Genomic DNA, 13,774 nt, shown 5'->3' with positions numbered 1-13,774 from the left:
CTAAAGTGGGAGAATCACCTCTCTCAATCTGCTGGCAATGCATCTTTTGATGCAGCTCAGGATGTGGTTGGCCTTCTGGGCTGCAAGTGCATGCTGTCTGCTTATGTTCAGCTTCTCATCCATCAGCGCCCCCAAGTCCTTTTCTGCAGGGCTATCACCTCGTCCCCCAGTCTGTACTAATAACAAGGATTGTTCCAGCCCAGGTGCAGAACCTTGCACTTGCTCTTGTTGAACCTCATGAGATACACCTGGGCCCACCTCTCCAGCTTGTCCAGATCCCTCTGGATGACATCCTATCCCTCTGGCCTATTGACAGCACCACTCAGCTTGGCGTCATCTGAGGACTTGTGGATGGTGCACTCAATCCCACTATATCATTGATAAAAATATTAAACACCACAGGTCCCAGTACGGACCCCTGAGGAAAACCAGTTTTCTCTGCTCTCCATCTGGGCTTCAAGCCACTGAGCACCATCCTCTGGATCCAGCCAATTCCTTATCCACTGAGCGGTCCACCCATCAAATCAATCTCTCCAACTTGGCGAGCAGGATATTGTGGGTGCCTTGTCAAAGGCCTTGCAGAAGTTCAGATAGATCACATCCATAGGTCAATCATGTCTCTTTGCAGTATGTGAAACTATCTATTGAGGAGAAATTAGATGTGTTATCTCTAAAAATAAAACTCATTGAAGAAATTACAAAATAAAGTCTATTAACTACCAAAGAAATGATTCTATGATTCTATGATTCTAAATATTACCAATGAAATAACTAATAATAAACAGGAATATATTACCTGTTTCCGCAATTTTAAGCATCATAGAATTAATATTAAAAAAACAGGGTTTTTTTGGTTTTTGGTTTTTTTTTTTTTTTTTTGAGAGAGAGGGATACTATGGGAGAAATAAAGAGAAAATGAAAAGTAAGGAAAAAACTGTGGGTTTGTAGTCAAGATATGGGCTAGCATTCCAGTTCCTCATGTAAAAAAAAAAAAAATATCAGAATATATCTCATTAGATTTGATGCTTGAAGTGATGTCTGGGCTAATATGAAGGCTGAAGACACTGAGACTCATGCTAAAAACAGGAAACAGAACAGTCATCAATGCCAGACCTCTACCTGCCTCTCAAGATCAGCACCTAAGCTTAGGGTTAAAGTTTGGGTTATAACTATGAAAAAGGTGACTAGATGAACTGTGTCTCTTTTAAAAATTTCCAACAGCCTTATGCTCAAAACAAGGTCATTGTTCCCAGATCTCTTGGCTAACCTAGAAACTCTTGGATGTAGCCTAGGTCTGTTATTGAAGATGATATTCTTGAGAATTTAAATTCAACATAAGTGATATGGATGGTGCTGCTTTCAGCATCCCCAAGAAGAGAAGTGGCCAGGGACAAGTTCTGACTGACCTGTAGCACTTCTAGTGGTGCAGATGAGGATGTCAGGGTCAGCAGAAAGAGACTTTGGAGAGTTGTAACAGTTACATCCTTGTTAAATTCTTCTGTGGCTCAGCTGAGAGCTGAGGGAAGAGAAAGGAGAGAAAAGGAGGAAGGAAGAGGGGTAAAAACCAAAACTGGAGATGAAAAGCAGAAAGAGGGTAAGATGTGTAACTTCCTTCTACATATTATGCATTATGGGATCCAAGGCTCAGCTCTTATAGGGCAGTTGCTAGATTGAAAGAAATATCTGTCAGAAATTCTCTAGATTATAACTATGCTAAGTAAGAAAGGTAAGATTTCAGACAGGTAAGCCTATTAATAATAATGTGCACTAAGATTTCAAAGAAAGCAAATACTGACATGGGAGGTATAAATTCCTAAAAGAAAGAACAGGAACTCCCAAGATGACAAATGAACAACACTGATAAACAGCTTATTCTCAGGAGCAGTATAAACCTTTCCTTGTGGGTGGTGACTACTGGTCATCAAAGTTTATGTTTCTTCATGTAATTTTAAAAATATGAATGGTTTACCTAGCTTGTCTCTCTCATGTAGCAACACAAAAATGTATCAGGGGGGTTGGTAGGGTTTGTTTTGTTTGTTGTGGTTTTTTTTGTTGTTTGAGGTTTTTTTGTTTGGTTGGTTCGTTTTGTTTGTTTATTTTAAATCTTTTCACTCACATACATTTTGCTTGCAGTTTCTCTGTTCATGGCAAATATGCCTAAGAAAGTGATTAGCAGAAGGCATGTTGCAGCTTGGTGGAACAGGAGAGTAGCTCAGGTCCATTTTGGATGGGGCTCTGGGAATCCCATGTGCCAGAGAGTATGAAAATAGAACAGAATATTATGAAAAACTGAAAGCAAATATTCTATATTTCACTGTGTTGACTGTGGTCATATGAGATTTCTTGCTAGAATTATAGAGACAGTTGCTATCAGATTTACAGATGAAAACTTCTCCCCTCCAGGGTAAGTAGGGAAATGGCTTTCTCTCCTCCAAGGGAAAGTTTAGGCATGTGGGTCATCCATAAAATACTTTGTGTATGGTAGAAGAAAATGTAAATTGAGCAAAGCAGGAAAACCCCCAAACATTCAGTCTCTCAGGAAAACAGTAAAGCAGAGACTGAGTTTTCTGTAATATATGGACAGTAGCATCCTTGACTACTCTATTAACACAATAAAAGGGTAACTTGTCAATATCGAGTGCAAAATCCAAATGTCTGAAGTCAGTGATTGAATTGTTGATAGAACAGAAATAAAAATTTAGCACTGAAATGGTGTGAAGGAATAGAATTACAGTGAAAGTACAAGTGCAGAAAAACAGTGCTGAGTAGGATATTTTTGTTGCAGATGGTTTACATTCAACATCAATAATAGATCATGACCATCTGTGATAAATCTCTTAAAATATGGCAAAACAGAAATTCAATCTGGGGACTAAGGCAGTCTCTAGGAGCTAAAAAGTCTCTGAGGGTAATAATGAAATAACTATGTCATGGATCAAATTATTTAACTTGTGGGAATAAGGCTTTGAAAAGAGCATTTCAGGAGAAGAAGGGTGAATTGCAATTCTCAGTGCAGGTTTTTCGCCAGCAAAAGATATTGTTCTTGAGACTAAAATAGGATAACTGGTATGATCCAGACCTTTTTGATTGAGACCTACCAGATTACCCACGAAGTACACACGCCTTCTTTGTGTACCTTACTTTGCAGGAAGTGCTGGAATAGTTAACACTCTTCATAGCAATGAGGGCTCTCTTTTTTACTTAAATAGTCATGACAGCTAATGCTGATGGATATGAACCAGTCTAAACAATTATCTCTGCTCTCAATGGATCTCATATATGGAAGACACAAAGTGATGGAGTAAAATCACCATTTCAAAGTCGAAAAAATGATCAAAAGTTTATCTGGACCACTAGATGCAGATATTCAAGACACAACTGCAATGAATTAAACTGAAAAGTCTCGTGAGAGACGTTTTTATGGCCAAAAGAGAAACAAGAGTTTGATTTAGAATCAGCTGAGAGACTGAGGAGCAAGTATGGATGTTTGGAATTGTTTGTAATGAAAAATATTAGAGCTTAGATTAGACTTTTAATTAAATCTCAGATTAGAGTTTAAAAGGAGATTTGTATCCCCTATTGAATCATCATTTAATATTGGAAAAGTTTAATGGTTTGGACTATTTCACCAATTTAAGTGCTCTCTGGATTGAAGTAACACCTGAAAATACGAAAGGTCAATATTGAAGTTTTGTAAATGTCATTTTTTTTCTTAGATATGATTAAGAATAGTAATAAACTTTGAAACAGACTTTAAATTAAGCAGAACCATTGTATATTGTTTTTATTTAGACAAAAATATAGCATTTCTAAAGACCAAAATCAGGGCTGTGATGTAAAATATTAAGGCTCATATGATGGTATTCTACTCTGCTCTATAAATATCAGAGATTTAGCTGCAGTTAAGCATGAAGCTCACTCATATTCACTTAAAATGTTTGAAAGTACACAATACAAAAAAAAATCAGTTTTAGAAAATTCAGAGACGGGCATTTTAAATTATGCAACTGTATGCTAAAGGGAGCATCTCTGATGCTTCAGAGTTATACACAGTCAGTAGTGAACTGCACTTCATGATGTTCAGTGCCTATGCACTCTAATTCCTGTGCTACATTTTACTGATCAGTTCAGTCAAAAGATTACACCTTTTTTCTGCCTCATTTGTTAACTAATGTCAGTTGGAACATGGCTTTATTAAAAGGGAAATGTCTCTTCACCACATAGTCTTCTGAAATTATAGTCCGGAGAAAAAGAAAATAATCTCTGTGTATGATAAAATAGTGTATCCATTGTCTGTTTTACAAATTCTGTAACTTGTACATTTTCTGTTTTCTCTTCTATGCATATCAGCATTTAAATGAAGGCTAAACAGCAAATTTGTAGTCTGTTTAATTAGTGTGATGGTTTGAAACTGTCTTTTTAATTTTTCCTTGCAAAATTCAGAACAGAGAAAGTGAAAGAATGTAAATAAGTCACTATTGGGTGTAAGAAAGCAAAATAACGATTGTTCTAAACACTTCCATTGGATAGATAGAAATGTTTAAGAACTATTACCCAAAACAAAGTAGGCATTCTGCACATTCTGCGTTCGGCAGTGGGGGCAGTTGCTGGGCTGTCTGGCTGCTGTTTCTTCTTCTCTTCTGTCTGAAGATAACACACTGACCTTGGCAGCTAAGTTAACAATTTTCTGCTTAACCAACTCTGCTTCTCTGTCCAGGGGGGTCTGGGGGGGAAGCTCCTGGGAGAGGGAGGCCCCTTTGGGAGGGTCCCCTTGGGGGGAAGCAAAGGGAGATCGATTGTGCTTTTTCTGTTGATTATATATATTTATGAATGTTGTGAATTTTGTATATTTGTACATATTCATTGCATTTCATTGTAGATTTTAGACTCTGCTTGTAAATACAGCTTTTCATTTGCTTCCAGACTGAGCTAGCCTGGTTATTGTTGGTGGGGGGGGAATTTCAGCTCACACCGACACACTTTTTATTTTTGGCGCTCCAACTCGGGGCTCGATTGCTTGTTTGATTTATTTCTGCTCAGATTGGGAAGCAAAAATGAAGCTGTTTTGGATTTTGAGTAATTTTATTTCCTCTGTTATCAGTGTGATTGTTTACAGATGGGCTGTTTCCTACATGATAGACAAGATTGTGAGATACGTGGCATATAAGTCGTTTCTTTGGGTTAAGAACAAGTTACTGGATGTTGGTGAATTCTGTTATGGTCTTATTGGGCTAAGAAGCTATGGTAACTCAACTATGGATCTGCTAGCAGACACATATGAGTTTGTTACTCCTCTTACAACTACAGAGGGTCTTTGTAACCAGTGGTACCCTAGATATCTTGTACTAGCCTTAATCTTAATTTTGTTGCTTCTTGGAATAATCATATGGCTACTGATAGCACTGTATCAAGAAAGACATAAGGCTACTTGCTCTTCCAACTCTGCTGTGAATGTGAAAACCAAGCCAGTAAATTTGGTGGCCACTGTAACCAGAAAGCGTAAAGGAGATGCAGATGCTGCAGGAGATGATGCAGATGGAGATGAGGGTCCTTCTACTCAGGGTCCCTCTGTTAAGAAAGATCCTTCTGATGAGGAAGAGAGGGTTAGCCTTAAAACTCTGGTAGACCTCTTGAGACCCCACATGGATGATGGAGATGTAGGTCAGGATGTAGACCCTAGTAGATTAGCAACTGCTGGTAGTGCCTCTGAACTCAAAGAAATTCAACGGAGGATTAAAATAGGATTATGGGGACAGCGACCTCAGGATGATGATGATGATGAGGAGGAGGAGGATGACATACAGTCAGCTAATGCACCCAGACAGGAAATTAGACATGTGAGGAAGGATTACATCAGAGGAGATAATGAGCCAGTCCTGTCTTGGCTAGCCAGGTGTTTTGATATGGGAGCCCCAGCATTGGTGGTAGGTGACAAGTCGGCCTCTCAGTTGGGGATGCTCTCAAAGGATACAGGCATAGACAGGCACCTAGGCAAGTGCATTGGTAAAGTTTCTCTGTGGGCACGCCTCCTACTGGCAGTCTCGCTGAGGTACCCCAGCAGAGATGATTTACCATGGAACCCTAAGCCTTGGACCACAATAGCTGAGGGAATCAAGCGTCTGAGAGAGTTTGCTGTGAGAGAAGTAATGTATGGAGATCATAAGACTCTGAATCCTGATGAAATTCCTGTTGGAACAGGCCTTGCCAAAAAGCTCATTAAGCTTGCTCCTCCTAATTATGCTACTATTCTGGCAAGCAGGATTGTGGCAAGAAATTATGGTGGAGCACCTCCCACTGTTGGCCATTTCACTGACCAAATGAGGCAATTGGAGGATAGTCTTGCATGTACTTCTTTGGTTTCAGCCATTGAAACTTTATCTGGAGAAATGAAGAATTGCATGAAAGAGCTGAAGGAGGAACTTAAAACCTCCATATCCAACTTGATGAAGGGGGATGATTCTGATTCCTCTTCCTCCAGATGGATACAAGTTTCAGCTGTTAGGAACAGACGTGCTCCAAGGAGGCCATTCCAGAATAGGTCAAACCAAAACAGACAGCAGAGGCAATCACGTGGCAGTATCTGGATAACTCTGCGTGATCAGTTTGGTGAGAACATGAACAGATGGGATGGTCAACCAACTTCTGATCTTTTCAAGAGGTTACGGGAGCTGCAGAGGGGCAGATCCCGAGGTAGCAATACCAGGAGGGTAGCTGTCGCTTCCTCAGTTTCCCAGAACAACTCTGATAGCTCCAACAGTGATCCTAATTCTGGTGCTGGACATTGTGCCAGCTGTACATGTGGAGGTAATCCCCACAACTAGGGGTGCCCTGCCTTCCGCCAGGGGGAGGTAAGGGATAATGGAGATAACAGAATCTATTGGGATGTGTACATCCAGTGGCCTGGCACTTCAAAATTTCAGAAGTACAGGGCCTTGGTTGACACAGGAGCTCAGTGCACCATAATACCATCAAATTATCAAGGGGGAGAATCTATAACTATTCAGGGAGTCACTGGTGGATCTCAAGAGTTGTTTAAGATAGAGGTTGATATAAGTTTAACTGGGAAGCAGTGGAAGAAACATACTATTGTAACAGGTCCTAATGCACCTTGTATTTTGGGAATTGACTTTCTGAGAGAAGGGCGTTTTAAAGACCCTAAGGGTTACAAATGGGCTTTTGGAATAGCAACTGTAGAAACTGATGGAGGAAAATTGAAGTTGTCCATTAGACCTGAGCTTTCAGATGAATCTGCAGTTGTGGGACAACATGAGATAGAGGATGTAAAGCTGCCGGTTGCTTCTCAAACTGTGCATCACAGACAATACAGAACCAACCGTGACTCTTTGGTGCCCATTCAAAACTTGATTCGTCAGTTGGAGAGTCAGAAGGTCATCAGCAAAACTCATTCACCTTTCAACAGTCCAATCTGGCCTGTGAGAAAGCAGAATGGAGAGTGGCGTCTGACAGTTGATTTCCGTGCCTTGAATGAAGTAACTCCACCCATGAGTGCAGCTGTACCAGACATGATGGAACTCCAATATGAGCTGGAATCCAAGCAGGCCAAATGGTATGCTACCATAGACATTGCTAATGCTTTCTTCTCTATTCCCATAGCAGAGGAATGCAGGCCTCAGTTTGCTTTCACCTGGAGAGGCATTCAGTACACATTCAATCGTTTGCCCCAGGGGTGGATTCACAGTTCAACCATCTGCCATGCAGTGATCCATGATGCTTTGGAGAAAGGTGGAGCTCCAGAACACATTCAGTTCATCGATGACATCATCGTCTGGGGTGAGACTGCTGAAGAAGTCTTCGAGAAAGGTAACAAAATCATTGACATTCTCTTGCAAGCTGGTTTCGCTATCAAGCGAGACAAGGTGAAAGGACCTGCCAGAGAAATCCAGTTTCTGGGAGTGCGGTGGCAAGATGGTCGCCGTCACATCCCAATGGATGTGATAAACAGAGTCTCCACCATGGCAAATCCCATCAACAAGAAAGAAACTCTGCGTTTCTTAGGCATAGTGGGATTTTGGAGACTGCACATTCCTGGATACAGTCAGATTGTGAAACCTCTCTATGATGTGACTCGAAAGAGAAACAGTTTCCAATGGGGTCCTGAGCAACAAGCAGCCTTTGACCAGATCAAGCGAGAGGTAGTCCAAGCGATGGGTCTGGGACCTGTCCGAACCGGTCCAGACATTAAGAACATTCTGTACACGGCCGCGAGTGACAATGGTCCAACCTGGTGCTTATGGCAAAGAGCTCCAGGGGAGACACGAGGACGTCCTCTTGGTTTCTGGGGTCGTGGCTACAGAGGCTCAGAGGCAAACTACACTCCAACAGAGAAAGAGATTTTAGCTGCTTATGAAGGAGTGAAAGCTGCTTCTGAAGTCATCGGAACTGAGTCACAACTTCTTCTAGCTCCTAGATTGCCAGTTCTGAATTGGATGTTCAAAGGCAAAGGTTCTTCACCACATCATGCAACAGATGCTACCTGGTCTAAGTGGATGGCTCTGATAACACAGAGAGCTCGAATGGGAAATCTCGAAAGGCCTGGTTTGGTGGAGGTGATCACAAACTGGCCAGAAGGCACAAGCTGTGCTAAACCTCCAGAGGAGAGAGTAACTCGTGCAGAGGAAGCTCCTCCTTACAGTGATCTGTCTGATGATGAAAAGAGATATGCTTTGTTCACAGACGGTTCCTGTCGTCTTGTTGGGAACAAGCGGAGATGGAAATCTGCAGTGTGGAGCCCAATGCGCAGAGTTGCAGAAGCGAGAGATGGAGAAGGAGAATCCAGTCAATTTGCAGAGGTAAAAGCTGTCCAGCTAGCTCTTAACATAGCTGAACGTGAGAGATGGCCAAAGCTTTATCTCTACACCGACTCGTGGATGGTAGCCAATGCCTTGTGGGGTTGGCTGAAAGACTGGAAGAAGAATGGCTGGCAGAGGAAAGGAAAGCCAATCTGGGCTGCAGATCTGTGGCAAGACATTGCTGCTCGCATTGAGAGAATCCCAGTGAAAGTGAGACACATCGATGCTCACATTCCTAAGAGCAAAGCTACTAAGGAACAACAACACAACCATCAGGCAGATCTAGCTGCAAGAGTTTCCCAGGTGGACACAAACTCTGATCCTGATCCTGATCTTGACTGGAAACACCGAGGTGAGCTGTTCTTAGCTCGGTGGGCCCATGACTCGTCAGGACATCAAGGCAGAGATGCAACCTACCGATGGGCTCGTGACAGATCCATTGACATTTCCATGGATGCTATCACACAAGTCATCCATGACTGTGACATTTGTGCTGCTATTAAGCAGGCAAAGCGGATCAAGCCCTTGTGGTACGGTGACCGATGGTCCAAGTACAAGTATGGTGAAGCCTGGCAGATTGACTACATCACTCTACCTCGTTCTCGATCTGGTAAGCAGTATGTGCTGACTATGGTAGAGGCGAGCACTGGATGGCTGGAAACTTATCCAGTTCCTCATGCAACTGCACGTAACACCATTCTTGGCCTGGAGAGACAAATCCTGTGGAGACACGGAACTCCAGAGAGGATTGAGTCAGACAACGGAACTCATTTCAAGAACAATCTTGTAAAAAACTGGGCCAAAGAGCACGACATCGAGTGGATATTCCACATTCCCTACTATGCACCAGCTGCAGGGAAGATCGAACGCTACAACGGTTTGCTGAAAACCACTCTCAAAGCCATGGGGGGTGGATCTTTGAAAAACTGGGAGAAACATTTAGCACAAGCAACCTGGTTGGTGAATAGTAGAGGTTCAGTGAATCGAGCTGGACCTGCCCAATCAGATTTGTTGCGAAAGGAAGAAGGTGATAGAGTTCCTGTTATCAGAGAAAAGAATCTGTTAGGCAAAACTGTTTGGGTATTTTCTCCTTCAGGAGAGGCCAAACCTGTCCGAGGGGTGGTTTCTGCTGAAGGTCCTGGTCACACCTATTGGGTGATGCAAGAAAATGGTGAAATTCAGTGCATTCCACAAAGAAATCTAACTTTGGCTGAGAGAGGTTAAATTCAGAGTGTTGCGCAGATACAGCATCGCACCCAAGAGGAGAGTTCATGAGATCTACGGTGCACGAACCCTGAGAGCCCTGAGTCACCTGAGAGTCCCTGTTCCTTTCTTCGCTCCATCTGCGAGGAAACAAGCTGTTTGCTGTTTTTCCTGTGATTTGACTCTTTTGAATCATCTACATCTGAGATAGCCGGAATGGACTATGGTCTTTATTCACCTATTGTTGTAGATATTATTTTAGATTAGATAAATGATAGTAGCAGCCAATGGAATTGTTTAGAAGGGGTGGACTGTGATGGTTTGAAACTGTCTTTTTAATTTTTCCTTGCAAAATTCAGAACAGAGAAAGTGAAAGAATGTAAATAAGTCACTATTGGGTGTAAGAAAGCAAAATAACGATTGTTCTAAACACTTCCATTGGATAGATAGAAATGTTTAAGAACTATTACCCAAAACAAAGTAGGCATTCTGCACATTCTGCGTTCGGCAGTGGGGGCAGTTGCTGGGCTGTCTGGCTGCTGTTTCTTCTTCTCTTCTGTCTGAAGATAACACACTGACCTTGGCAGCTAAGTTAACAATTTTCTGCTTAACCAACTCTGCTTCTCTGTCCAGGGGGGTCTGGGGGGGAAGCTCCTGGGAGAGGGAGGCCCCTTTGGGAGGGTCCCCTTGGGGGGAAGCAAAGGGAGATCGATTGTGCTTTTTCTGTTGATTATATATATTTATGAATGTTGTGAATTTTGTATATTTGTACATATTCATTGCATTTCATTGTAGATTTTAGACTCTGCTTGTAAATACAGCTTTTCATTTGCTTCCAGACTGGGCTAGCCTGGTTATTGTCGGTGGGGGGGGGAATTTCAGCTCACACCGACACACTTAGTTATCTGTATTTACAAGTATTCATAAGAAATTCTGTATTTTTGCAGTAACAGTTTTTAAAAAAACCCTGATGCTCAATTTCTATTCAATCCAGATTATATGCAAAAAAAAAAAAAAAAAAAGAAAAAAATAACACAAGTTCTTTATTCATTAAGGATTCATTCAAGCAAAATGAAGCTTAACTGTTTTCATTATTAATGCATAGACCAAAATTCCCATGGACCATGTCCTCTCGCAATAATAGAATCAAATGAAAAAAAATCAATAAATAATGTTTGACAATACAACATTTAAAGTATTCTGAGATCATGGAATGAATTATTAGATGTACAACCATACTTTACTATGAAGTATGAAAGTATTTTGAAAGTATTTCATTTCAAAATCACATAAATGCAGTCATCCCAAATAAACCATTCTTTACTATAACCATGCTTACGATAGAATCAAGAAGGCTGGAAGAGACCTCAAAGATCATCGAGTCCAACCTGTCACCCTAAACCTCATGACTATCTAAACCATGGTACCAAGTGCCACGTCCAATCCCCTCTTGAACACCTCCAGGGATGGTGACTCCACCACCTCCCTGGGCAGCACATTCCAATGGCCAACCACTCTCTCTGTGAAGAACTTTCTCCTCACCTCCAGCCTAAACCTCCCCTGGCGCAGCTTGAGACTGTGTCCTCTTGTTCTTATGGTCCAGAATCACTGCACTTATGTGATTTTGAAAGGCAATTAATTAATTCTATGGGTCCTAGCAAAACATGAAATAGAGTCACAAGTTAAAAAATTGAATTGGGTTGGAAAGAATCTTCAAAGGTCATCTTGTCCAAACCTCCTGCAGTGAGCAAGAACAGCCCCAAGAAGATCAGGCTGCCCAGGTCCACATCAAGTCTGATCTTGAATGTTTCCAGGGACAGGGCCTCAGCTACATCCCCAGCCAGCCTGTTCCAGTATTTTACCACTCTTGTTGTAAAGAAATTCCTCCTATGTCCAACCTAAATCTACGCTACTCCAGTTTAAAAATATTGCCCCTTGTCCCATTGCTGCAAACCATTCTAAACAGTCCTTCTCCAGCATTCCTGTAAGGTCCCCTTCAGATATTGAAAAGTAGTTAAAAGGTCTCCCTGGAGCCCTCTCTTCTCCAGGCTGAACAATCCCAACTCTTCCAGCCTGTCTTCATAGGAGAGGTGCTCCAACCCTCTGATCATCTTTGTGGCCCTCCTATGGACACACTCTAGGAGGTGCACATCACTCTTGTTTTGGGGCCCTAGAGCTGGACACATCATTCTAGGTAAGGTCGTTGATGAAGATATTGAACTGCACTGGTCACAATATGGACCCTTGAGGGACACCACTTGTCACCTGTCTCCATCTGGACATCAAACCATTGACTACTACTCTTTGCATGTGATCATCCATCCAATTCCTTATCCACTGAACAGTCCACACATCAAATCCATATCTCTCCAGTTTAGAAAGAAGGATGTGGGGGACTGTGCCAAAGGCTTTACAAAAGTCCAGATAGATGACTAGATGTTGGTCTTCCCTTGTCCACTGGTATAGTTACACCATCGTAGAAAGCCACTAGGTTGGTCAGGCAGGATTTGCCCATGGTGAAGCCATGATGGCTACCTTGAATCACCTTCTCTGTGTGTTCCAGTAAGCTTCCAAGAGGATCTGTTCCATGATCTTCCCAGACAGAGGTGAAGCTGACAAGTTGGTGATTTCCAGGGTCCTCTTTAACATTGTGGTGGGTTGAAATTACCCCCCAACTAATTTGGAGAAAGTGCCCCCCCAGATAAATTGCCAGACTAGCTCAGTTTGGGATGGAAGTAAATGAAGCTGTATTTACAAACAAACTCAACTCTAGAAATACGAAATGCAATGAATATGTACAAAATATACAATACATATACTATATATAAATGTACATATATTTACAATTTATAAACAATACAGAAACTCCTCAGAACCCCCCTGGACTGATCCAGGGAACCCTTTCACTTCCTTCCCCACTCCCTCCCTCCTTCCCCATTATCTCACACAGTAGTCAAAACAGGGATATCTCTGACAAGGCCATGGAAGAGAGAGAGAGAAGTTGCAAGCAGAAGTAACAGAAAAAGAAAAGAGAGACAGAACTGTTTATGCCTCTGCTCTATATTCCCATTAGCAATCCAATTAATTATATAGAATCATAGAATCATATAGACCTTATCATTACTTTCCCTTCTGCATCCAATGGTAATTTATTTTACTTTCAGTCTTTGCAGTTAGGGATTAAGCTAAAGTTCCCCCTTCAAACTGTAACAAAGATGTATTTAGCAGAGATTAATGTGAATAATAATTTGGTCCAAGATGGCAATTTTCTTCTGCAGTTAATGGTATAAAGGGATACTTAATTTGTTTTCCTGTTGTTTACTAATATTTACCTGCATATAAATTTCAATGAAGCTAAATAAAATATTTTAAGGAAATAATAGTTTACATTATTTCTGAAATTATATGGAAAGCTGTATTTTTTAATAGCCTTAGAGATAATTAAATTAGAATTTTATCCTTTTCCATTTCTCCCCTAGGCTTTCTATTTTTTCCCCTCTGTTCTTCAGAATTATCTAAAAAGGATGTTTTGCCATGTGTAGTTCCTACATTGTCTGTGCATCCTGCTCAGTTAATCATCTTGGATGTTGTTGTTTACATCTGAACTGGGGGATAGAGGAAAATTTTCCCCTTTTTCCATACTGAGAGATTCACCCTACATGCATTAGCACAAATGGGTTCTGTTTAATTTATAATTGCTAAGTTTTTAGAGAAAAGGTCTTTCAGGTCTATCCCTGCTGGAAAGATTTTATAGCTGAATG

Source organism: Indicator indicator, chromosome 1, assembly GCF_027791375.1.
Source record: "Indicator indicator isolate 239-I01 chromosome 1, UM_Iind_1.1, whole genome shotgun sequence".
NCBI lineage: Eukaryota > Metazoa > Chordata > Aves > Piciformes > Indicatoridae > Indicator > Indicator indicator.
The sequence above is the reverse complement of the archived record's forward strand: the minus strand, read 5'-3'. Positions refer to the sequence as shown.